The sequence below is a fragment of the Rhinopithecus bieti genome, unplaced genomic scaffold (assembly GCF_001698545.2).
Source record: "Rhinopithecus bieti isolate Rb0 unplaced genomic scaffold, ASM169854v2 scaffold_32518, whole genome shotgun sequence".
Taxonomy (NCBI): domain Eukaryota; kingdom Metazoa; phylum Chordata; class Mammalia; order Primates; family Cercopithecidae; genus Rhinopithecus; species Rhinopithecus bieti.
In genome coordinates, this window is record NW_016814742.1 from 874,485 (window position 1) to 899,687 (window position 25,203).

Consider the following 25,203-nt stretch of genomic DNA (forward strand, 5'->3'; position numbering starts at 1 on the left):
TCAAAGCTTCCCTTATATTGGGAATCCACCATATATCTATATACCTATATCAATTATTATATACAAAATATATATATCAACTACTGTATATATACATACACCAAAAAACACATATACACAATATATTTCCTGTAAGGTGAAATTCTGTGGAAGTAGGCAGTGAAAAATTATTCAAATTAATTATTTTCAAATAGTGCCAGATAGTCATATTAAGTAACTATTTCATATAATTGAAAAGTTCCTGTGAAAATACAAGTCTAAAACCATAATAAATAAAATAAAACTTTTCACATTGACCTTATAACATTGTTAAAATATAAAGAGTTACATAGATTGTAAAAGTAGAACACAGTAGAAAGTTCTAAGATATTGACTACAGGTATTAGTCAAATGAATGTTCATCTCAATGTTTCTACATTTTCTCAAATTCTTAGCTTTATGAAACTTTCAGAGAAATGTTTTCACTTCTAGCACTGTACCCCCAATTTATTGTGTAATTCCAGAAAATAACCAGATAATTATATGATATTATATGTTTTGTGAAGTTTGGTATTTTTTAATTATTTTGCTAGCTGAGTAACAGAAGTTTATACAATGAGAACTACAGACTATTTTAAAAAATGTTTTTCTGTTTATCCCACTTAAAATTTTATTTTTGGCTGAGTGCAGTGGCATACACCTGTAATCCCAGCCGTCTGGTCCCAAACATGTTGAAACATGTTGAAATCCCGCCTCTACTAAAGTAGAAAAATTAGCCGGGCATGGTGTCCACACCTGTAATCCCAGCTACTCAGGAGGCTGAGGCAGGAGAATTGCTTGAACCCAATAGTCAGAGGTTGCAGTGAGCCGAGATCTAGAGATTGCACCACTGCACTCCACCCTGGGCAACAGAGCAGTACTCTGTATCAAAAAATTTAAAAAAATTTTTTTTTCGATTGATGTTTACATTGATTAATAGCTGACAGTTAGCTGACATACTCAAATTATGTGTAGGTAACTTTAGTAAAATTATTTTAGTTAAGAGAGTTAATAGTATTTTACGATACACATGCCCACTAGTACATGCATAGAGCATTTCAATGCATGAGTCATTGATATCTCTAAAATAATATTTACCTCCTAAAGTTGTAAAAGTAGCATTTTCAAAGCATAAAAGAGAGAGATATATCATATGAAGATTTTATTGTTTGGTTCATTCTCCCTGACACAGATCGTGCAAAAACGGATAATCAGGTGGTTATGGAAAAGTCCAAATGGAAAACAGCATCTGGCTATATGTATGCAGACCCTACTTTCAATAGCCAGATACTCGTTTTGTAATGCAATTGGATTTGAGCAAACATATAAGAAGCCCACACATTCTCCTTTCAGAATTTCATATTTTTATATTAGAAAAGAGAACAATTTGTGCTACAATATCCCCTAGTTTTTAGGAAACTAGAGACCCACTTAACGTATTATATCTATACTTGTCCAATTTATTTTATAGCTTCCAATTGTCTTAGGGGAACACCCGGTGAAAATATAAATAGAATTGTGAAGTAATCTCATTTCTTTGTACCTTGTAGGCCTAGAATATGTTACCTTATTTATATAGTAAGTATACCAAATAAGTATATTATTCAAAATTAGGATATATATTGACTTTATAGCTGCAACACAAATTCTATGTACAGATTTCAGTGAATAAATAATTAGCACAAATGCAATAAATGAGCAAGGCCCAGTGGAGGATATAAAAGAAAAAAGGATAGATTATAACTTATTTGAAGTGACATCACAGGATAGATAAAACAAAATCGCATCATGCAGAGTAGAAATAGACTATGAATCATATGGAAGGATTCCATGTTCAGCTTTCTCACAAACGAGCTATGTGAAAAGATTGAGTAAGAGGCTACAAACTCTAAGACTATGAAGCCATAACCATAACCAATACCATACCAATAAGCCATACCAATAACAAGCTATGAGAGGCAGTTTGTGGAAAGCATTAAAAATGCACTAAAAAAGTTCAGGAGAAGAATCCGGTGGACATTAAGGAGAGTGATCACCATAGCTCCAGGACAAAAGGATCCCTGATATTTTCCAAAGGTCGTCTTTGGAGCACAGTAGAGAAATCAGGCTGAGTAATAGTATCAGAGCTGGAAATGAGGAAGGAGCAAGGCATTCCAGGAAACAAGAGTAGAAAAAACTAGAAGAGCAAGATACATATTTATTAGTTAATAAACAGAACACTTTAAGAGAAAGAAGAACTTCATCAGGGAAAGCAGGGGGGATTAAGATGGATACACAGACTGGAGAAAATAGTATGTGGGAGACTTTCAATGTCATGGTAAATCAGCATTTTGAGAAATATCATTCACATTTTCTTGTTTCCAATTCATAGCTGAAGAAGTAATGTACCTTTTACATTATTTTTTAAGGGCAAGATATGTCTTAAAAATACTATGTGCCTCTAAATGTTGTTAAAAATAATAGGACTCTTCATCGTCACAGTAGAGTATGTGAGAAAAATATTGGTTTTATTGTGACCATATCCACAATTTATCTGGATACAGGGGTTATTAGTATTATTCCTTAAATGACACTCAGGAAAAAGAGTCCAATAATTAAAACATATCTCCTAATAACAATATTTAACTGTACCCATTTTTTTCTACACAAAATCTGTGTAAGTTTCCTTTTTCAAGAAATGTCTTTAAAATGTCAGTGGCTTTATTAGAGTCAGAGACTATGATATGATAAATTTCATAGATCATAAATTAATTTTCTCTCATTGACTCTAATATTCGATTTATGTAGATGACAAGTACACTAGAAATAGATGGCTATTTTTCAATTTTCTGGATGTCGAAAACCTCAATTTGGAATCTGGGAAAATATAAACAAAAATTTTCATATTTTCACCTCCTGCTACTTATAAAAAAATCAGAAAAATTTACATTAATTGATAATTTAGATCATGTGTGAGGCAGGCTAGGATTCTGCTCAGTCTGCTATGAATTTTTAGGCCTGCAGTGATGACAATATTTTATCATAAAAAGAAGCAGAAGAGATTAGGAAACACAGAGACAGCTGATAAAATGGATTACATGTAATATTAACCTTTCTGTTCAAATTGCACCCTATGCTTTTTGATTAGAGCTTTTCATACTAGTGATACAATGGGAAAGGGTGCTGAAATGAAAGATACACACATGCATAAAACAAATAACTGGTATAATAATTATAAAATGGTATTTTCTATCCTTTATCATTAAAATGTATATGGATACATTCATAGTTAATGGTAATGGCAAGTTTGTATAAACATAAATTCAAAATAACTAAATACTTTATTTATTTATTTATTTATTTATTTATTTATTTATTTATTTATTTTGAGACAGAGTCTCACTCTGTCACCCAGGCTGGAGGGCAGTGGCATGATCTCGGCTCACTGCAATCTCTGTCACCCAGGTTCAAGCGATTCTCCTGCCTCAGCCTTCCAAGTAGCTGAGATTACAGGTGCCTGCCACCATGCCCGGCTAAATTTTTGTATTTGTAGTAGATACGGGGTTTCCCCATATTGGTCAGGCTGGTCTAGAAGTCCTGACCTCAAGAGATCCACCCTTCTCAGCCTTCTAAAGCGGTGGAATTAGAGGTGTGAGCCACTGCGCGTGGCCTCAAAATAATTAAATACTTTAAAAAGGTATTTCTTTGTGTTCTACTTGGGTCCCTGAAAAAAAAAGATAATTTAGCCGTAACTTTGAGGTTTTATGACTAGAACTCATCTTATGGGGACAAGACACTGCAAAGACAGTAAAAATGGATGGGAGTGTAGAGAAAGGATCTCATCTGGCATATGGACATTCCATTACTTGATTATCAAAATGGACATAAGAAATTGGATGAAGTTGGCCAGGCACGATGGCTCACACCAGTAATCCCAGCACTTTGGGAGGCAGAGGTGGGCGGATCACAAGGTCAGGAGTTCGAGACCAGCCTGACCAATATGGTGAAACCCCGTCTCTACTTAAAAAAAAAAAAATTAGCTGGGCATGGTGGCACGTGGCTGTAATTCCAGTTACTCGGGAAGCTGAGGAAGGAGAATCACTTGAACCCGGGAGGTGGAGGTTGCAGTGAGCCGAGATCACACTATTGCACTCCAGCCTGGTGACAGAGTGAGATTTCGTCAAAAATAAATAAATGTATAAATAAATAAATAGGACGAAGTCTCTACTGGGGGATTTAATATGACAGATGAGACAGAGGAGTGAAAATCTGGATTGTGGAGGAATATGGAAAATTAGCCAACTACATGTCTATTCACTCTGTACTCTAAGTAAGCTAAGGGGTTTGGGTGGAACTGTAGGTGATATTTCAGGAGAAGTCTTAGCATGATATGAAGATTTCAGCCCTCACACTCTCACCCTCTTTACACCACTAAAATGAAATTTGGGTAGAGTTTCCACCTCCAGAGTAGACAGTGAAATACAGCAAGGAGACTAGGCTAAAGTTCAGTTTTATGTAACACTTCAATTCAGCAAGGGTATAGTAGACTTGCGGTGAGATTCTATGGATATGTAAGGGCAGGAACCTTAATCCTGGCATTCTGAACAATGGGAAATTTACAAGGCCTACTCAAGGACAACTGACAAACTCATACATTTTTCAGCCTGTGATCTGAAATGGCACAGGAAATTGGTGTGGTTTAGTGTGTCTTTGAAAGATAGTAATGAACCCATCTTTAAAGGGCTGAGCTAAAATGTCTGTCCCACATTCAAATTTTAGGAAGTAAAACAGGTTTATTCCACCAATTTTGAATTGAATGTAATTTCACAGACATTCAGTTATTTTTACTTCTTTTCTGGGCTCACCCATCCACCGCACAAATACACAATAATGCTTATGATTCTGTTGGTGTTCGCTCTCCTTTGATGACCTCCTAACTTCGCCTCCTGTTTGCTTCACTGCAGAGGGCAAGAGCATGACAACAAGGAAAGAAAACAGACTTCAGTGTTAGATAGATTTTGGGTTTGACTTTCAGCTCGGTATTCACAAAATGTGAAACATTATGGAAAGTTAAGAACTAGGCAATGTTTACTGAGAACTGCTGCCTCTCATTGTCCCAGGTAGTTTATAGAAACTAAACTTACCCTAACAACATTAAAAGGTAGGTGCTATTGTTTCTGAAGAAAACTTGGTCACAGAAAAACATTAACATTAAACATTAAAAGGTAGGTGCTATTGTTTCTGAAAAAAACTTGGTCACAGAAAAACATTAAGTAATTTGAACAAAGTTAAGCAGCTAGAAAGTGGCAGAGTCAAAATAAAACCCAGGCCTTTTAAATCGACAGCACCCTTTTTATCACTGTCCTTTATTCATTAAGCAATCTGTGTCTCAGCTTCTTGTATACACAGTGAAGACAGTGATGATTACCTCCTCAAATATTATATGGAATAAATAATATAATGTGCATAAAATTTACTGGCATGTGAAAGACACTCAAAATATTAATTCATTCTCAATTCTTTCTACCAATCATAAAATATTTAGAAATAAATACAAAATATATTAAGTAATCTGCTATGCAAATATGCAAAGGTATCCAAGGGTACCTTTAAGAGAAGTTCCTTTTTTTTTTTTTTTTTTTTTTTTTTTAAGAAGAAAGCTATGCTAGGATAGTATTTACAAGTTTGTATTCTTATATATTTCATTTTCTTACAGTTTGGTTAAAATTGGCATTCAAATCCTGAGGGTGCTGTTCTTTTACTATTTCCTAAGCCTTGCAACATGGAATATTATTTCAACTGTCCATAGTATTTGTATCTTGTTGCAAATTATATATTTTAAAACTTTTTTATGTACCCTAGTTTCTGCTATAAGGAAATGTTATCTGTTCTGATTTGGCAGACTATTGAAATAATTATATTACTTATGCTACTTTTATAAAATTGCTCATTTGGGGCCTTTCTTAAAATTTGATATTATTATTGATTGAGGGTACTCCATTGTGAATTAAAAATGCACTTGAAATCTCACTTTATGAAGATATGTAATTTTCTTACCTTTTTGTTTCTAGCTATCTGACAGCTTCTGTTGCTTCTGATAATGGCAGGTTTGGGTGCATACCTTGTATTTATTTTTCAACCTGTTACTTTAATAACTTTGCATTTTGTTCCTAGTTGCAATGATTTCCTATGTGCATTCTTTGTATTGAAATTGATTATTTTTGACATAGAAATTTCTTTTATTTTTGACCACATGTCTAACCTCTCTGCATATCAAAAACTGTATCTTATTATTTTATCAGGTATATTCATCTCTTCAAAGTCACACTTAATCAGGAATGGTAATTAACATAATTTTTCCACTTCTTAGTCCAATTTTGAGTCATTCATGAAATGTCATATCTGAGATTCTTGCAAATTCAATGTTTAGGTGCAAACATGTAGGGAATGGATGAAACAATCATGAAAGGTTTTCCAGTTTACGATTCAGCTTTCTATGCCATTATTTCTAATTTTACAAAGTCTCAAACATTTAGGCAAAGAATTAAGATGTTCCTGTCTCCATGAAGCTTTCTAAAATAATGGTGTTTGCCTAATATCATTGTAAATAAAATATTTAAGGCCCTCTGTTGTATCGTCATTTTGTGAAACTGCTTTCTCTCTCTGGAAAGTATTTATATAGAGAGGCAGAACATTCTCTAATGGCTTCAGACCATTTGTTTAGCTCTCTCTGAAAAGTGACAGTCTCTTTTGTGCTTAGAGCAAGTCCCCATCCACATTATTCCAACAGGTGCATTAGTGCTGGAAGATTGTCAGGTGGATAATGAGAATTCAGTGACTTGAGAAGGCATGTCATAGTTCTGAAAATGATGGAAAGTCGTTTTCCTCCCCTTTCCCAGAGTGAATGTCTTATTTTCCTGCCACACTTCTGGCATCACATTAGTCACACATTGCTAGATCTGGTCAAATTCATCAAATGACCGATTTTCATCAATTATGTGACAGTTTGTAGTGTCCAAACTTGTCATGAGCCCCGCTGATTTTTCAGCATGTTTCCACAATGCATCATCCTATGCCCTTAATCCACAACTGCAACTCAGCAAGAGGTGCAGGAGTCATGATGGAAACATTGATACCTTTCTCCCACTTTGTTCCATCAGATGAACTCCTATTCATTCTTTAGATTTTAACACCGGGGGTTAGCCCATTTAGGAAGCTTCGCTCAATTTCTCTATCCATTTCCACTCACACTCTCAGGCTGAGGATAGCTGTCTCTTTTTTTAAAAAAATTTACCCCTTGAAAGCACTCTGTGTACTCACCTATCACAGCTCTTCACACAGTTTGATAACTTGTCTATTTTCCAAAGTAAATTGCAAACTCAATGAGAACTTTGGTTCTATATGTAAAAAGAAAATCATCAGAGGTCTAAAGCTGTGATATATTTCAAGCTATACTTTATTACAGTGAGGGATTTTTGAATCCATTTTGTTGGTTTCTGGGGTGCCTGCTTTCAGTGGTAAACCAGCGAGTTGTTTAATACATTGACTAATGAAGGTGCTCATCTTTTACTTACTATTTTTCATTTAGTGTTTCTCTTTATCTTTTATGATAACTTACCTAACTTCCAGTTTTTCTATTGAGTACTTCATTTCTGTCTTGAAAGAAGTGCTTTGTATCCTCTGATGATTCCTTTTATTCTGAAATCATGTTCTCATTTTTTCTGTGTCATACCTTTTCTTATCTCTTTGGCTGAATGTTGAGATTGAAGCAGGAGGATTGTTAGCTGTATGAAGAATGGCATCAATGAAATAAATAGGAAGCAATCTATTAAATGTTATGATCAACGATATGAAACTGTTTTCAGATGTCATGAAAAGTTTAGAGACAATTTGCTGATGAGATCTAAAAAAAAGTGTGAGAATAACAAAAGTAAAATATTAAATATTAAGTGGAGACTTAAGCAAATGACATACTCAGAATGTATTATGCAGCTCACATGTAGATGCTTGCTTTAATAAACATAGCACAATATTTGATACATCAGAATGTATTATGCAGCTCACATGTAAATGCTTGCTTTAATAAATATAACACAATATTTAATACATTCCATAATTTTAAAAATTACTGAGTATTTATTGTACCAAAATATTAATGTATGATGTTAGTATATGGGAATGATTGGGAATATAGATATAAATATGAAAGTATTAATAGAAAAACTAAATTATAAACAGTAAATAAGGCAAAAAAAATTTATATTTTAAAATCAATAAATATATTTTAAGTTTCATATTTGAAATAAAATTATCAATATCAGAAAATAATACTAAAAACTTTTTTTAATTATTGAGAGAGGATGTCTTCGTAAATCAGAGAACTGGAAAGGAAGGAGAGGTGCTTGAAATTTTGTCAAAAGACTTGCAGTGCTATATGAATGTTAATAGAACAATTTATTTGATAAAAATTTACTTTTTTTTAATGTTCCAGGATACATGTGCAGGATTGTTACATAAGTAAACATGATGGTTTGCTGCATCTATCAACCCATCACCTAGGTATTAAGACCGGCATACATTTGCTCTTTTCCCCAATGTTCTTCCTCACTGGGCCCTTCCCCAACAGGCCCCAGTGTGTGTTGTTTCCCTCCCTGTGTCCATGTGTTCTCATCCTTCAGCTCCTACTTATAAATGAAAACATGTGGTATCTGCTTTTCTGTTCCTGCATTAGTTTGCTGAGAATAATGGCTTCCAGCTTCACCCATGTCCCTTGCAAGGGACATGATCTCATTCCTTTTTATGGCTGCATGGTATTCCATGGTGTATATGTACCACATTTTCTTTATACAGTCTATCATTGATGGGAATTTGGGTTGATTCCATGTCTTTGCTATTGTGAATGGTGCTGCAGTGAACATATGTGTGCATGTAGCTTTGTAATAGAATGATTTATATTCCTTTGGGTACATACCTAGTAATGGGATTGCTGAAAAATTGACTTTCAATTAAAAGTAGGCATCTATTGTCTCTTTCAGACAATCTTATTGTCTAAGATTTTACATTTTAGTTCAAAATATTAATTTTATAGTAAACTAAGTTATTTTGGAGGTATACAAGTTTTAAGGTTTATAAGTCTAATTTTGGAATCTAATATGTGTATATAATCTATTATGTTCAAGTAAATAGAAAACTAGAAGATAAGTTAGAAATAAAATTTTCTCCCTGTCCCCTCTTATCTAGTAGGATTGCATATATGCATGTGTATATGTTGAGTGTATTTTCTGTTAGCAGAATAGGATGAGCATACAAATATCTAACCAAATATAAAATAGAAAGAAATGAACAAACTATGTCATATATATACACAGCAATAAAAACATATATTTAGTGCCTATGAAGGCAAACACACTTCTTTGTCTCTTGCTTTGTGGTCAATGCGATGAAAATTTTTTGGTTACTTTTTTTAAATTACATGTCACATGCCTCCCTTGTTATCCTTACAACCACTAACGCCTCCTCAGGTGAGGCAGGTACAAGCCATTGAACCAGCTTCTATCCTTCAAGGAATGTATGATATTTGCAAAGAAATTAGTAATATCATGTCATTCAATTTTCCCTCTAATTTGTTTATGGCTGAGTTAGAAAGTGTACTCCTTGCAACTTAAAGAAATGTTTTGAATTCACAGACATTTCTAATAGCGCATGTATTAAAATGATGAAGGAGGAGGATTGGAGAAGCAGGTAAAGGAAGAGGAGGAAGAAGAAAGGAAAGAAAAATAAACTAAGGCATCATTTTAAATAAGAGACAAATCAAGAGAAAACTGACCAGATTGCATTCCCTAAAATGAGGTTAGTGTTTTATTTGAAAGTCATTTACCGTGTATTTATAAATTTATTGTGATTCTGGATGCTTGAAGTTCTTCCATAATATTTTTCTTGTCTTCTTTTGACCACTCCTCATACCTCTTCTAACTCCCTTTCTTTGCTCTCATTGTCCTCCTTCCAATTATTTTTCGCCCTTTGTCTTTGTTTTTCTATCCCCTCCTCCTTCCTTTGTAACCCCATGAATACTTCCAGCAGTGATGCTTCCAGACATTATAATAGCCAGAGCACCAGCACCAGACATTTTTCAGTTTATGTTGAGGCAGCCTGCTAAATTGCAACTTTGTGAGAGCTTCTTCCCAGAGAGCTAGTGCAAGACATTATATCCAAATGCTACACACCTGCCATGCTCCTTAGACTAAGTGAAGATAATCCTTCAAATGACAGCCTGTTGATAAGTATTCCCAGGTCCAAAATGCAGCCCAGATTCTAATTAACCTGATTAAACCTGTTGTGCATGACTTGTTTTTTTTCTTCTTTTGATCAAGTTGTCATTATCTATTTGGAAATTCATCTTTTTTCATGTTATTTACTAGCCAGGATGTGTCACAAATAGGTAGAAGCAATACAAGGCATCTACTTTTATGTTTCTATAATCCTCCCTGGTGCCATTGCTCTTTTTGTATGTCAAAAGCAATGACATCCTCAACAAGCTTGAGATCTAAGAGTATAATTATGACTTAAGTGTCTAAAATCGTTTGTGCAGAATGTGTGGAGATGCATGGTGTTCAGATAGCCAGGATTAAAAAGAGCACATTCTGACTAATAAACATCTTTTGTATATTTTTTCTCACATGTATGAGCAAAAAAAAGTTGATCTCATGGAGATAAATAATAGAACTATAGTTACCAGTGCCTGGGAAGTTTGGAGAGGAGATAAAGAGAGGTTAGTTAATGGGTACAAACATACATTTGCAAAGAAAGAATAAGTCATAGCTTTTGATAGCAGAGTAGACTGATTATAGTTAACAATGTATTGTATATTTCATAATAGAAGAGAAGATTTGAAATGTTCCCTCACCCATCCTGGCTAACACAGTGAAACCCCGTCTCTACTAAAAACACAAAAACTAGCCGGGCGAGGTGGCGGGCGCCTGTAGTCCCAGCTACTCGGGAGGCTGAGGCGGGAGAATGGCGCAAACCCGGGAGGCGGAGCTTGCAGTGAGCTGAGATCTGGCCACTGCACTCCAGTCCGGGCGACAGTGAGACTCCGCCTCAAAAAAAAAAAAAAAAAAAAAATGTTCCCTCACAAAGAAATGACAGGTATTTGAGACAATACATATCAAAATATTTTGGTTTGATCATTACACATTGTATGCAGCTATCAGAATAATATATGCACCCCATAAATATGTAAGATTATTATGTATCAATTAAAAAATTTAAAAAATAAAAATACAAGTTGTCAAATTGTATAATTTACTCTTGTAAAATAAATGAAAAGTGAAAATTAAAAGCCAAAACAATAATTCACTCTTAATCTTGGCCATTCTGCAGAATATGCTCATAGAAGATATGACCTACACAGAAGTGCAAACACAAAGCCTTGGCCATTTGTGTTGCTTTAAATATTAGTTTCAGAAACTTAGCTGCCATGTTTTTACTGATGCAAGTCATTTATTATTGCCTTAAGTATTTCAACAATGAAGAGTAGAAAAACTAATACAAGGTTTAGACTTTTGCTTTCACAGTAGCTTCAACCTTGGTGTTCAAAATATGCTTTAATTGTTTTGTTTTTTGCCTTTTATTTCTTTTTGACAGGGGATCAGATACACAAAACCTCAGTTATCCTTTGGTAATAATGCAGTATCATAATTAAATTTTGCATAGATCTTTTATTTTATGTTTAAACTTTCAAATGCGTATTTAAATATATATTTATTCATGTAATTATTTTAAATATTATAATGAATAGTGTTGAAATCATTATTCCTCAAACTAACCCATTATAAACAACTTGCATCTGGACATATATATCTCCATTTTCTTGCCTGCCTCCACCAGGTAGTAAGATGAGTTCCTCATTTGCATATCATTCTCTTGCTGGTTAATGTATTTTTACCACACACATATATTTCTTGGATCTACTTTAAAAATATTTATATACTCTTATATGATTTGGTTGTTTGATGGCCTATCATATGGTCTATCTTGGAGAAAGTTCCATGCACTGTTGAATAGAATGTGTATTCTACAGTTGTTGGATGAAATGTTCTGTATGTATTTGTTAAGTCCATTTGTCTCAAGGTATAGTTTAAATCCATTGTTTTTTCGACTTTCTGTCTTGATGAGCTGTCTAGTGCTGTCAGTGGAGTATTGATGTCCCCCACTATTATTGTGTTGCTGTCTATCTCATTTCTTAGGTCTATTAGTAATTGTTTTATAAATTTGGGAGCACCAGTGTTAGGTGCATATATATTTAGGATTGTGATATTTGCCTGTTGGACAAGGCCTTTTATATATAAAGAGGGACATTATATAATATCCCTCTTTGTCTCTTTTAACTGCTGTTGCTTTAAAGTTTGTTTTGTCTGACATAAGAATAGCTACTCCTGCTGGCTTTTGGTGTCCATTTGCATTTAGGCAATTTACATTTGATGTCAGTAGTGAGATGTGAGGTACGATTCCATTCATTGTGCTGTTTATTGCCTGTATACCTTGGTTTTTCTTTAATGCACTTTTGATTAATTGAAGTTTGTTTTTAAAACTATGCCACCATTTTCTTCTTGTGTTTAGTTTTTTTTTTTCTGCCTTCATTAAGAAATTCTATTTAAAAAACATAGAAATACACTTTTAAAAGTTAGCCATTCCTCATATATGGTATTGGTTTTAATAGGGTCATATATGCAATTCATGGGGAAGGAAAGTCTTTTCAATGAATAGCGTTGACACAATGCAATATTATAAAAAAATGACCCCCTATTTTCCTATCTTACATTTTAAGAGAGTTATTTTGAGATTCATTATGGACATAAACAAAAAAGCCAAGGCATACTATACTGCAGCTAGCAGTATAATAACACTACAATTTTAGGGTAAGCAAAATTTTCTTAAAGAAAACACAAAAAGCATTAACCAAAGGGGAAAAAATGTTAAAATAATGATGAAATTATCGTGATTAAATAATATAATTATAATAATTAGAAAAGATGAGGACGCATAAACAGTGGTGACTTTAATTTTGTTAATGTAGTTTTCCAAGTAGCAAACTGAACAGCTATGCAATTGGCAGTACTCCAAGATTCAGTAAAAATATAGTAAAATTCATCAAGGGGAGTGTTGGCGAGTGCCATAAGGACAACTAAGAGTTCTGTCCAGTGAGCAGAGCAACAATGTCCACTTTCATTTCTGCATGGCTGGTACTGGGTTTGACCAGATGCGACAAACTAGTGGACACCATTGCATTTCAGTTTAGATAAACCACCAGTAAAACAGGTCTAGGCATTTAGGAAAATCTGGCCATCTATGCTCTCGAATATGCCATTTTCAGTATACAAGTGCATTTTGACAGTGAACCCTTCCCATTTTGATAGTCAATAAGTCTGAGTTGAGCCACCTCAAAATGGGAATATCAGGCCAGAGGCATGGGCCCTCTTGGGACAGACATTCCTTCTAACAAGAGCACGGTAACTATCTAATAACTGTTTTCTGGGAATGTACCTTGTAGCCATGTCATGGAGGGGATGAGTCAAAAGCTCACCGCAGAGACAAGGCAGGATAGAAGCTAACATCCATTGCCAGAGGCTCCACATCAGTCATGAAAACATATTACTCAAAGTAGTAATTGGGGTTGTGGGGATCCAAAGGTGAAAAGCATGCTGCAGTTCATTAAGCAGTTTACAATGTAACCTGTGATTTGGTCTCCAATCAAAGGATGCTAATTTGCAGTGTAGCCAATATGAGAGGCCAAATATTATACAATGCCCAAATGAGTCACAAACTGTCTCCAAAACCTAGAAGTTTAACAAAGTGCTAGGTCTCCTTTTGGTAGTGTTGTGGGAACAAGATAGAGCAATTTTCTTTGAATGCTAGAGGAACTAATAGTTTTGAAGCCATCCACATAGTCCCAAGAAAATTTACTTGGTGATTAGGCTCCTGAAAGTTGTCATGGTTTATTAACCACTCCTACTGATGGAGAAAATACAGCACCACAGTCAGGACCATTGAGAATGAGACTGCCAACTTTCAACCAATAGGACATCATTTATACTGTGTAGTTGAAAATTTTGGGTGTCATAACTATAGATATTCATACCAAATCCTGACCCAGCCACAGGTGGCAAATGGCATTAGTTTAGATACCCCTGTGAGAGTATTTCAAATGTGTATTAGAGGCTTTGTCATATGACTGCAAATCAGTCTTGGTTCCTAGGTGCCTTTGGGATAGAAAAGAAAGAACTGACAATGTCTAAAACAGCATACAAAATGGTACCAGTTTGTGCAACAAATTCAGTTATATTGCAGTATCTTCACAGTCTCAATATTTGCAACAACTAGGACTGTGGGTGCAAAAACAGAATTCAATTAGTTGTTATGTACTGTGAAACTCCAGCTCCCTTCACTTTCACAACTGACCATATATGGCTGTATTGAAATATTGCATTTCATACTCTCTGTGATGTGGTTAAGTCCCTAAGCAAGGCTATGATTTCCCATTCTCTTCTTAAGATACTATATTGTTTCTATTGGACCTCCTCCATGAGGCAGTGAGACAGGTTGAGGTGTGACTTATGTGTTTTATTAGCAGTTCTCTACATGTCATAGTCACTGAGTAAACAAATTGCTCTTTTACCTATAAGCATTTGTATTAGTCTGTTTTCATGTTGCTATAAAGGACTGCCCAAGACTGGGTAATTTATAAAGAAAAGAGATTTAATTGATTCACAGTTCTGCATGACTGGGGAGGCCCCAGGAAAAGAGGGAAAAGCCCCTTATAAAACCAACAGATCCCCTGAGACTTTTTCACTACCATGAGAACAGCATTCAGGAAACCCCTCCCATGATTCAATTATTTCTACTTGGCCCAGTCCTTCACACGTGGGGATTATTACAGTTCAAGGTGAGATTTGGGTGGGGACACAGCCAAACCATATCAGCATTCACAGTGCAATCACGTAAAACATCGACAGAAATAGTATGTGAGAAGTGGAATCACACATAACATAAAACTGGCCCATTTGCTAGTTGGTCACCTTGTTGGCTTTATAAACCTAGCAATCTAGGGCAGTATAAGCTTGCATACGAGATTTATTGTTTTCTCAAAATGCTTTTGTTTTTTTCTTTTCTCTGGGAAACAATTCTCTTTGAGTGGGTAAAGCTTCCTTATGGCACCCAGGACCCACTGCAAAACAAAATAAAATAAAGCACAATAACAGAAAACAAAACATAACACTGAAACCTTTTAGTTTCTTGTCCAAATGCATCTCAGGTTGACATGATAGATTGCAAAAGAGGCTGAGTTCTTACTGTTCTTTCTTATCAAGCATCATACACTTCTATCTCTTCACCTTCAAGCAACCTGACAAAAAATTAACAATTGGGGCCCAATATATGTTCATAGCAGTTGTGAAAAATGCTGTCACAATGTAGCTGTGTGTTTTTGTAAATATCTTCTAAAATGTGGTGGGGTTGTAGAAGTATCTGCCAATCTAATCAAATCTTTGTACTAATTATAATAATGAGATAAACCCAAGGATGATTACCAGATCAGTGAGGAAATCTCCTTGACCAAAGTAGAGTTAGCCCAGTCAGGGCACCATTTAGGCAACTGTCTTCAGACCTCCTTTCTGGTAATCAGCTGCAAGCACCTCACCAGTGTCTCCTTGTAAGCACATTTATTAACTGTACAATTTGATCAACACATTGCTGGTATTCTGGTACATTTCTCTCAAATCACATAAAAGAATCTAGGCTTCATCTTTCCTTTCCTAGCTTTCTATGTGTCTGTCAACATCTATTCTTGTTACAAAACTACCAAAAACTGTGAAGGGTTTGGTATTTTACCCGACTTGCAAAGTAACAACCAAGTCTGCCATAGTTTTATGGATTCTAGAAAGAAAACAAAAGATTCCTGGGTCAGAAACAAATGACAAGTAATTATTCACAGCAAGATCAGTAGTCATGCAGAGCCCAGCAGTTGTGCAGAACTGCTGAGCCAGTTTCCACAGGGTGGTGAAAATATGGTTAGCTGATCCTTGTACAGGCAGTGGGATACGTTAGAGGACAAGAACCTTGAGGTTAGGGAAACTGAATTTTAAATAATGAACAGTAAGTTTGTCCTGGAAGAAAACATTTTCTTTATTATATGGACAGGAAGCAAATCTGGCCTTTGCTCCTGAGGTACAGTATCTCTAATTCCCAAGGTTTTTCAATATACATTAAAATGATAGTCCAGAACAAAAGCAATCAGTACCTCTGCTCCCAAACGTCCCAAAATGTGAGAGCCCCATGGAAAATATTCTCCCAACAAATTGATAAAACTTTTGAGCATATCTTTTTTTTTTTTTTTTTGAGATGTCGCCCAAGCTGGAGTGCAGTGGCACGATCTCGGCTGACTGCAAGCTCTGCTTGAGCATATCTTAAAAAGTTAAACATATACCTTTCTTGTAACCCATTGATTCTCCTCCTAGGTATTTATCCAAAAGAAATAAAAATAGATGTTTACAAAATGCTTGTACCAAAATGGTTACAGTAGCTTTGTTTATTGTTAACTAAAACAACTCAACAGGAGAATGGATAAAAAAAAAGTTTACAATAGAATAAAGTTCTATAGTAGAGTACTCAGCAATAGATGAAACTTAAAAATATTATTTGGAAGGAAAGAAGAAAGAATGAGTATGTACGACTGCATTTATATGTAGTTCTGGAACAGACAAAGCTAATCTCGGGTAATAAAAAGGCTGTGTTTGCTGGGTGGTTTAATCTGAGGAAAGAGATTATGGAACTCTCTGCAGTGATGTAACTGTCAAAACTTATCTAACAATACACTTAAGATCTGTGAATTTTACTATGTGTGAATTATGTCAAATTAGTTCTTGAAATTCAAAGTAATCTTTCAAAGTAATTTTTGTGTGCAAAATGTTGGCTAAAATTTATTTTAAAATGTTATTTAGACTTGTGTTAGACACTGTGGCAATGCTTTACAAATATCAACTAATTTAACTCTTACAATAATATTGCTATTATTATCCCCTTTTAAACATGAGGAGGTTGAAGCACAAACTGGGCAAATACTTACTCCAGATATCACAGCTAGCAAGGAGCACAGCAGTGATTTGAAACCGTTGATGCTAATTATTATTCTATGTGGATTTATAATGTCATACAGTTACGGTTAGTGTAACTGTGACACATTTGAAGGAATTGATAAACACTTATTAACATGAAATAAGTCAATATTTATTGCTCTGAGTTGCTTTTGGAAGAATTTTTTTTTTTTTTTTTTTTTTTTTTTGCCTTAAGTATCTTCCCATATCATCAAGATAAATTGTTTGTATCATTTAGACCTATCTTGCCCAATAACCAGTAACCACTAGTCTCACGTGGCTAGGCTATTTAAATTTAAATTTAAAATGAATTGAGTTAAAATTCAGTCATTCAATTACATTAGACACTTTTCAAAAGCCGAATAGCCATATGTGGCTACTGGCATCTTACTGAACAGTGCAGATACAGAACAGTTTCATCATGGCAGAGAGTGCTGTTGATAGCAGTAGGTTAGAATCATCAGATTCAAAGTGTGTACTCAGGCCAACAACTTAGACATTAACTAGGATCCCAGAACTACTGAATGAAAATCTGTCTTAAAAAGATTCCCAAGTTATTAAAATGCATATTAAACAATGCTTATAATTTGATATCAAAATTCATAGTGATTAAATGTGATTCATGAATGTGATGTTAATCTGATTTTGTAATTAAATTATACTACTGATTAGATACTAAGTTTCTTATTTTTCTTAGTCTATAATACATTAAACAATCTGATATATATCATGATAACTTGTACATGTAGCAAAACTACATTTTACAGTTTTATCACAATTTTATGACATGTCCATGAAGAATTTACAATTCAAATCTGTGTTGTACTTTTATACATGAGAGTAACTATCACACATTTGGTTTTATGTGACTGCTACTGCCTGACTTCTGTGAGGTGTAGGATTCAGAAAAATGGGATCTGGAAAAGAGCTTCGTTTTTTATTTGAGACAGCACAAAGAAATCAGATGCAGGATTAGCATGGGGTTAAAATTTGATCTCAGATCTTAGAATGCAAGTTCATAATCATATTATATGTACTCTAAGGATAGCCACCTCTATACTTTCATTTACATTGAAAGAAGCTGTTATTTTTCATGCAATTAATGATATCAAAGCAGCAAGCATAAATTCCAAGCATTTTGTTTTATGATGATACTGAATTTAGTCATTTTGTCTGTATTAATCATTTTATTTTCTAGTATTTTATTTATTAATATTAGTATACTTTTTTATTTATTTGTAATATTTATTATATTTTATTTATTTTAGTACTAGAACAGAAGCTTCATCTTTAAAAATCTTAAAAAGTAAAAAGGTTTTGTAGCTTGTTAAAATTAGATAGGATAGAACTGATATTTTACTTTATAGGAATACCAGTTTCCAACAAAATGGTCTTGAATTTAGTGTAATATAATTCACATTTACTGAAATATTCTATACATATGTGTTGCATGATATAAGCAACAACTGGTTAATGTAAAGTCATTAAAACATAAAATATTTAATAGTTTATCAATACTTCACAAATTGTTATGTTTTGTTTGCATTGCCCTAAGATCCTTAGAACATAATAATATACATTTAAATTACCAGAAATAATAAATATTCTACCAAATCTTTCTTCCATGTTGCATTCAGACATTTTTCAGATAGGGGTTATTAAATTTTCACACACAAATTACCGTGTATGATCAACTCTTTTTCTCTTCTATAATGTTGCATTAACCTGGGCTAGTTGCTGAAAACAATTTTAATTTGAAGCTTTTTTGGTTTGTTTGTTTGTTTTTGGTGCAAAAGGTAGGTAGAGTATTAGTAGGGAGCTGAGTTATTACTAACCTACTGTGTGATAGGTACCTGTCCTATGTATTAACTCACTAAATATTCTCAAAAACCAGGTGAAGTTGTTATAATTGTCATCAATTTTAAGATAAGGTGTGGATATTCAAAGTATTAGCAAAGCCGATTAATAGAATTTTATAACAATTTTTTATTGTGGAACCATTCTCTATTTTCTGTATTTGCCTGCATTTCATACTTTGCATTTTCCACCACCATTTTACCACGTGCCTAGAGAAGGAAAACATCTCAGAAACTGCGTCTTTCAAAAGTAGAGCCATGGCTAATATGAACATATTCAAATCCACAGCTGCACATAACTATAGGTTTGTTTAAAATGCTGAGACTATTTCAGATTTTCATTAAATTACCATCATTATCTTACAGAATAGATGAAGGACTGTTGCTTTTAAGGAACTGATCATTTACTGAGTACATTTCATTTGCATTATATAAGTTTCTCTTAATATTCTTAAGTGATCTAAGTAATATGCATTGAAAACCTATTTAATGTTAGACATTGTACTAATTTACATATTTTTTTCTCAAAATTGTCAATACACGTGTATTAGTCTGTTTCCATGCTGCTGATAAAGACATGCCTGAGATTGACCAATTTATAAGAAAATGAGGGTTAATAGACTCACAGTTCCATGTGGCTAGGGAGGCCTCACAATCATGGCAGAAGGCTAAAGGCATGTCTTACATGGTGGCAGGCAAGAAAGAATAAGAGCCAAGCAAAAGGGGAAACCCCTTATAAAACCATCAGTTCTCATGAGACTTATTCACTACTACCAGAACAGTATGGGGGAAATGGCCCCCATGATTCAACTATCTCCGAACAGGTCCCTCCCACATTATGTGGGAATTATGGGAGCTACAGTTCAAAATGAGATTTGGGTGGGGACACAGCCAAACCATATCATCAAGTTATATGAAATTTATTTCATAATTTCATTCTGAAAATGTTTTGCATATGCGTCAAAGAGTTTAAGTAACCTCCTCAAGTTTATACAACTAGTAAGTCAAAGGCCATTAGGCAATTGTAACTCACTTTACTGTCAACAAAGAAAAGTCGGACTTTACCAAAGTCACAGAAAGCATGTGGCTTTAATGTGAATACCAGTTGTGTTTTAGTTGATTACTCAACTGACCTTGTTTTTTGCCCTATTTTTATAAACTGGAGTCTGTTTATTTCTGAATTTTCTTCCAATTAGGCTTCTCACGAATATCAGTGAAGTGGTTGACAATGGGGAGAAAACCTGAGGAATATCATTACTGTTCTGCTAGTTTCACCACCTATTAACTTTTGTGAAGGAAAGATCCATACAAATAAGGGTATTTGACATAATTGTCATGCTAATATCCTATCCGCACTCATCCTTCTAATTGCTTAAATGATATACATATATATTTGGATCTGATATTTTATTTACTGAGGCTGATTGCTTAGCCTATTAACAGATAAATATTGACAGATGTCTGAGGGAGATAATGAGAAAAGGCATTTCTGAAGCTTCTTGCAATTTCATCTTAACTCATAAAGTCATTTTGTTATTCAAGCTTAACTACTCTACAGAGATAGAAGGGAAAACAAGATGTCTTTTTTATCCATGTAATTACTTTCTTTATTTCTATATAATTACTTTCTTTAAAAAGTACTACTAGATGAAAAAAGGAGAGAGATTCTAAATTCTTAACAAAACCTTTGCAACATTTCCAACTATTCAAAGTGAAAATTCCTTAAATATTTAATTCAGGACAATTTTGTAGTAACTTTGAAGGGAATTCACTTTCATTATAGAATAATTATGAAATAAATACAGATGGACAAAGTAACTACAGTTCTACAACTATTACTTAAGGTCATATGTATAACCTTGAACCACAGCAGTACTTCCCCTCTACCAGTGCCTCCCGTTCTACTAATGTCATGCAGTCTCCATACTGTGACAAAAAGTATATTTTTTGCTTATATTTTCTTCTTGAGAGATGAGCACTCTGCCTTGAGTGAGCTAAAATGCATATTATTTCATATACATTTATGGTCATATGTATGACCTTGAGTAATAGTTGTAGAACCATAGTTATTTTGTCTATATATGTTATTGTATTTATTTTTATCTATATATTTTATTGTGTTTACCCTTATCTGTTTTATTGTATTTACTGTTAGCATTATTTTCTAAATGTAGGTAATTTTTTCTAACAAATAAAAATGGTGATCATTCAATATATATAATTTGCATCCTCTTTCTGTTTTATGTAAATTATACATTGAATACAAATTTTTAAATGTTAATGCTTTAACAGTTTTAAGTTTTCTTAAATAGCCATGGCTCCATGTACAGATTTCGTTATAATCTTGAAATAATATACATTTGTATCAGTGAAAAAAATTATCACTTACAAAAGAATGTTTATTCTCAAAGTCTAGGTTCTCAGACTATCTACATGTACATTCCAAATAATGGTATACCTACATGCAGATGAGAAAAAAATACTGCTAATTTTCTCAAAGTCATTTAAGAGGCAACATACGCTGATTCTCTGAATTTCTTAAACTGGGTAATACTTGGTTTATTGTGTGCTGATGCTGAGGAAATAAGGAGACTGAGACAACTTCAGCAAGCACCTGGAATTGGTTAGCAACAGGCTGTGTAATTTTTTCCTGCATGGCGCTGCCAGCACAGTCCAAACCTGCTTACTTGCAATGTTCATTTTCACTTAAGGGCAGTCCAGAGTGGCACACCAAAGTATTTCTGATGCCAGAACTTCACCATCAGAGACAGCAATGCTCTTCCCTGGCCTGGACAAGATCCCCAAGGTGAGTTCTATGATCTGCATGTGAAATTGGGTATTTCTACAAGCCTCTTTCAAATGAATGGGCTTCAAAGCATTGTAGACGTAATGTGTTTATAGATTCAGTCCCCACTCAACAGATACTGAGTTCCTTCTATGTTCAAGGCAGAGTGCTCATCTCTCAAGACACAGGTATAAACAAGAAAAATATATCCTGTTTATCGCAGTATGGAGACTACATGAAATGAGTAGAATGGAAGGCACTGGTAGAGGGGAGGCACTCCTGTGGTTTAATCTATATTGCAGGTAGGGATGGTAGTTTTTTTTGTCCAACTTCCTTAGATAGAAACTCCCACTAGAATAACCCATGTAATTTATTTTAGAAAAGTAAATTACTCTAATTTCATTAAAAGTAGCCACTGCAGTAGGGTCATCTAGAGACAAAGAAGGTATTTTCCCTTATAAAGATGGTGTTAGGTCCATGACTATGCCCAATGTCATGCTCGGGGTCAGGTTTGAGCTCATGCTGAGGTTCAAGCAGAGTGGGTGTGTGGCAGATAGCTGAAAGAACACTCATGGGGGCTGTAGGCAGGTGAAATGTGGTTTTATTCAGCAGCTCTTTCATCAGCAGTTTTCTTACACTGTCCTCCTTTATCTTGGCTGTCTGCTCAGGCTCTGAGGCTCCTCTCAGCAGACAGCTCTGTGGCTTCTGCCACCCTATGCCTGCAACTGCATTCCCTGGTCTGCAAGGCCAGCTACAGGGTCAGCAGCTTAACTCTTTCCCTCTGGGTGCAAGCTGTTTTCCGGCTGTCCCCGACCACCTTCAAGACAACCAGCTATCCCTTACAGGAGTCAGCCCCCTTTGGGCACCAGGGGTGCCTAAGACATGTTGAGCCCTATGCACAGCGTCAGCAGGGCAGTTATACCTTTTCAAGCAATAGTGGCTGCAGGGCAATATGAGCTTACACAAGCAGGTTATATAACAAGTGGAGGTGTGTGCCTGCACCCTAAAGTTGCTGAGTCACTCTTGACTAGATGTTTGCCTCGGCCTATTCCTTGACCAAAGCACATCCATGTACCTTACAGATGGTTGAGTTTGCTGGTTAAAAAAAAAAAGTCCTTTTAAGGTTGTAGGAAGAAATGGAGGAAATGCTGCCACTGCCACCTGGGATGATACCTGGAGAAAAAAGGATTTCTATGGTTTTGGATCTATGAAGGGGGCTTCCAGGAGATGGTGATGTTAAAGTATTTACAAAAATATCTTGAAAACAGAGCCGCTGAAGCAAGAAAGTATGAAAGCAATTTTATAGAACTGTGAACAGAAATACATCTATCATTATAAGCATTTAAGCTTGGAGCCCACTGGAGAATATAAACACATTCTTTTTACCAAAAATATTATTATGATAATGAAGACCATATAATAAGTTTAAAAAATCTACATATTGTGAAATCAATTATTTTATTTTCTGTATTTATTTTCTGTGTGTGTGTTTTTGGTTGAGGCATTTGGTGGTCAATTTTTGTTTGTTTGTTTTGAGCCTGCACAGAGAGTTTTCTAGATGTTTATATGACCTATCAGTATCATCTAACATAATTGATCGTTTTGTTGGCGTTGATATTCTTTCTCTGGCTGTAAGTCACCAGTCTTTTTGGTTTTTCTCCTGTTCACAGCTTATAGTCAGCATCCTTTATTGGTTCCCAAATTTCTCCCTAACACTTCAAGCTGTAGAAATACAGAGCTTAGTGTCTGCTATCTTGTCCATATTATCATCACTTTTCTGTTGAACTAATTGACCATTCTATAATAAAATACCATTAGTGTCTTGAAAACCTCTTCAGTAGATATCTCAGCTCCTCTTAAACATCAAAGTCATATACTAAACTGCATACTTGATTTTGCACTTAGGTATCTAACACACATTTCAAACATAACTCATTTAAAATTTAACTCTTAAATTTCCTCTTCAAATCCTGCTCTACCCTCAACCTTCTCAATTTATCCAATGAGAACTCAGTCGTTTATTTGCTTGCATCAAAAAGCTTGAGCTTATTCTTCTTATCTCTCTTTCTCTTCCATACCATATCAAATGTATAAAAAACACATGGTGGCTCATCTTTCAAAATAAATTGTTATTTTGATGTTTTAACCCTAACTTCTAGCTAGTTTTCCAGCTTCCACCTTGACCACCTCCCACCACACACACGCACAGACACACTTACGCACGCGCGCACACACACACGTCATTCTACATTTTCTATGGGGATTTTCCCATATAAATATACTCTGTAATTATGTTTATTACTTATTGTCTTTCTCTGTCTATATGCAAGTTCTAGCATGACTATTGTTTTGTATTGTTTTATTTGACAATGTATGTCTTGGCCCTAGAACATTGCCTGGCATTTAGGTGTTCAAAAATAATTATTTAACAAATGAATATGGCATGTGATGGTTTTATAAGGTAAGACCCAGAATCAAAGTATAGGTCACTTTTGATATTTTTCTTTCCAAATATTATAAGGCATCCATTAATATACAAGACATTTTGTTTGTTTGCTTTTGCCTCAGGAAAAGAAAAGGTATTTTGTGAGAGGTGGTGATAAATAAGGATGGTATGGCTTTTATACTAATTTATGCTGAGATAAAAGGATTTGACATTTACTACTTCCATAAAATAATTTCTCCCTTTTAAAATTTTAATTTCTGTAGGTAGATAGTAGGTGTACATATGTATAGGGTATATGAGGTGTTTTGATGCAGGCATAAGATGCATAATAATCACATCACGGTAAAGGGGTATCCATCACCTCAAGCATTTATCCTTTGTGTTCCAAAGATCCAATTATACTTTTAGTTATCTTACAATTTTCAATAAATTATATTTGACTGACCGTAGTCATCCTGTTGTATTATTAATTACTAGACTTTATTCATTTCATCTATTTGTGTACCCATTAACCATCCCTACTGCCCCCAGCTCAACTACCCCTCCCTGCCTCTGGTGATTATCATTCTACTCTCTATCTCCTTCAGTTCTACTGTTTTAATATTTGCCCCTAAAAATAAGTGAGAACATGCAGTTTGTCTTTCTGTGCCTGGCTTATTGTACTTAACATAATGGCCTACAGTTTCATCCATGTTTTTGCAGATGATAAGATCTCAGTCTCTTTAAGGTTGAATGTGCCCCATTGCATATATGTACCACATTTTCTTTATCCATTCATCTCTTGAAGAACACTTAAGTTGCTTCCAAAGCTTGGGTGTTGTGAATAGTTTTGCAACAAACGTGAGAGTGCAGGTATCTCTTTCATATGCTGATTTCCTTTATTTGGGGTATATACCTAGCAGTGGAATTGCTGCATCAGATGGTAGTTCTATTTTCTGTTTGTTTTTTGAGGAACCTCCAAACTGTTCTCTA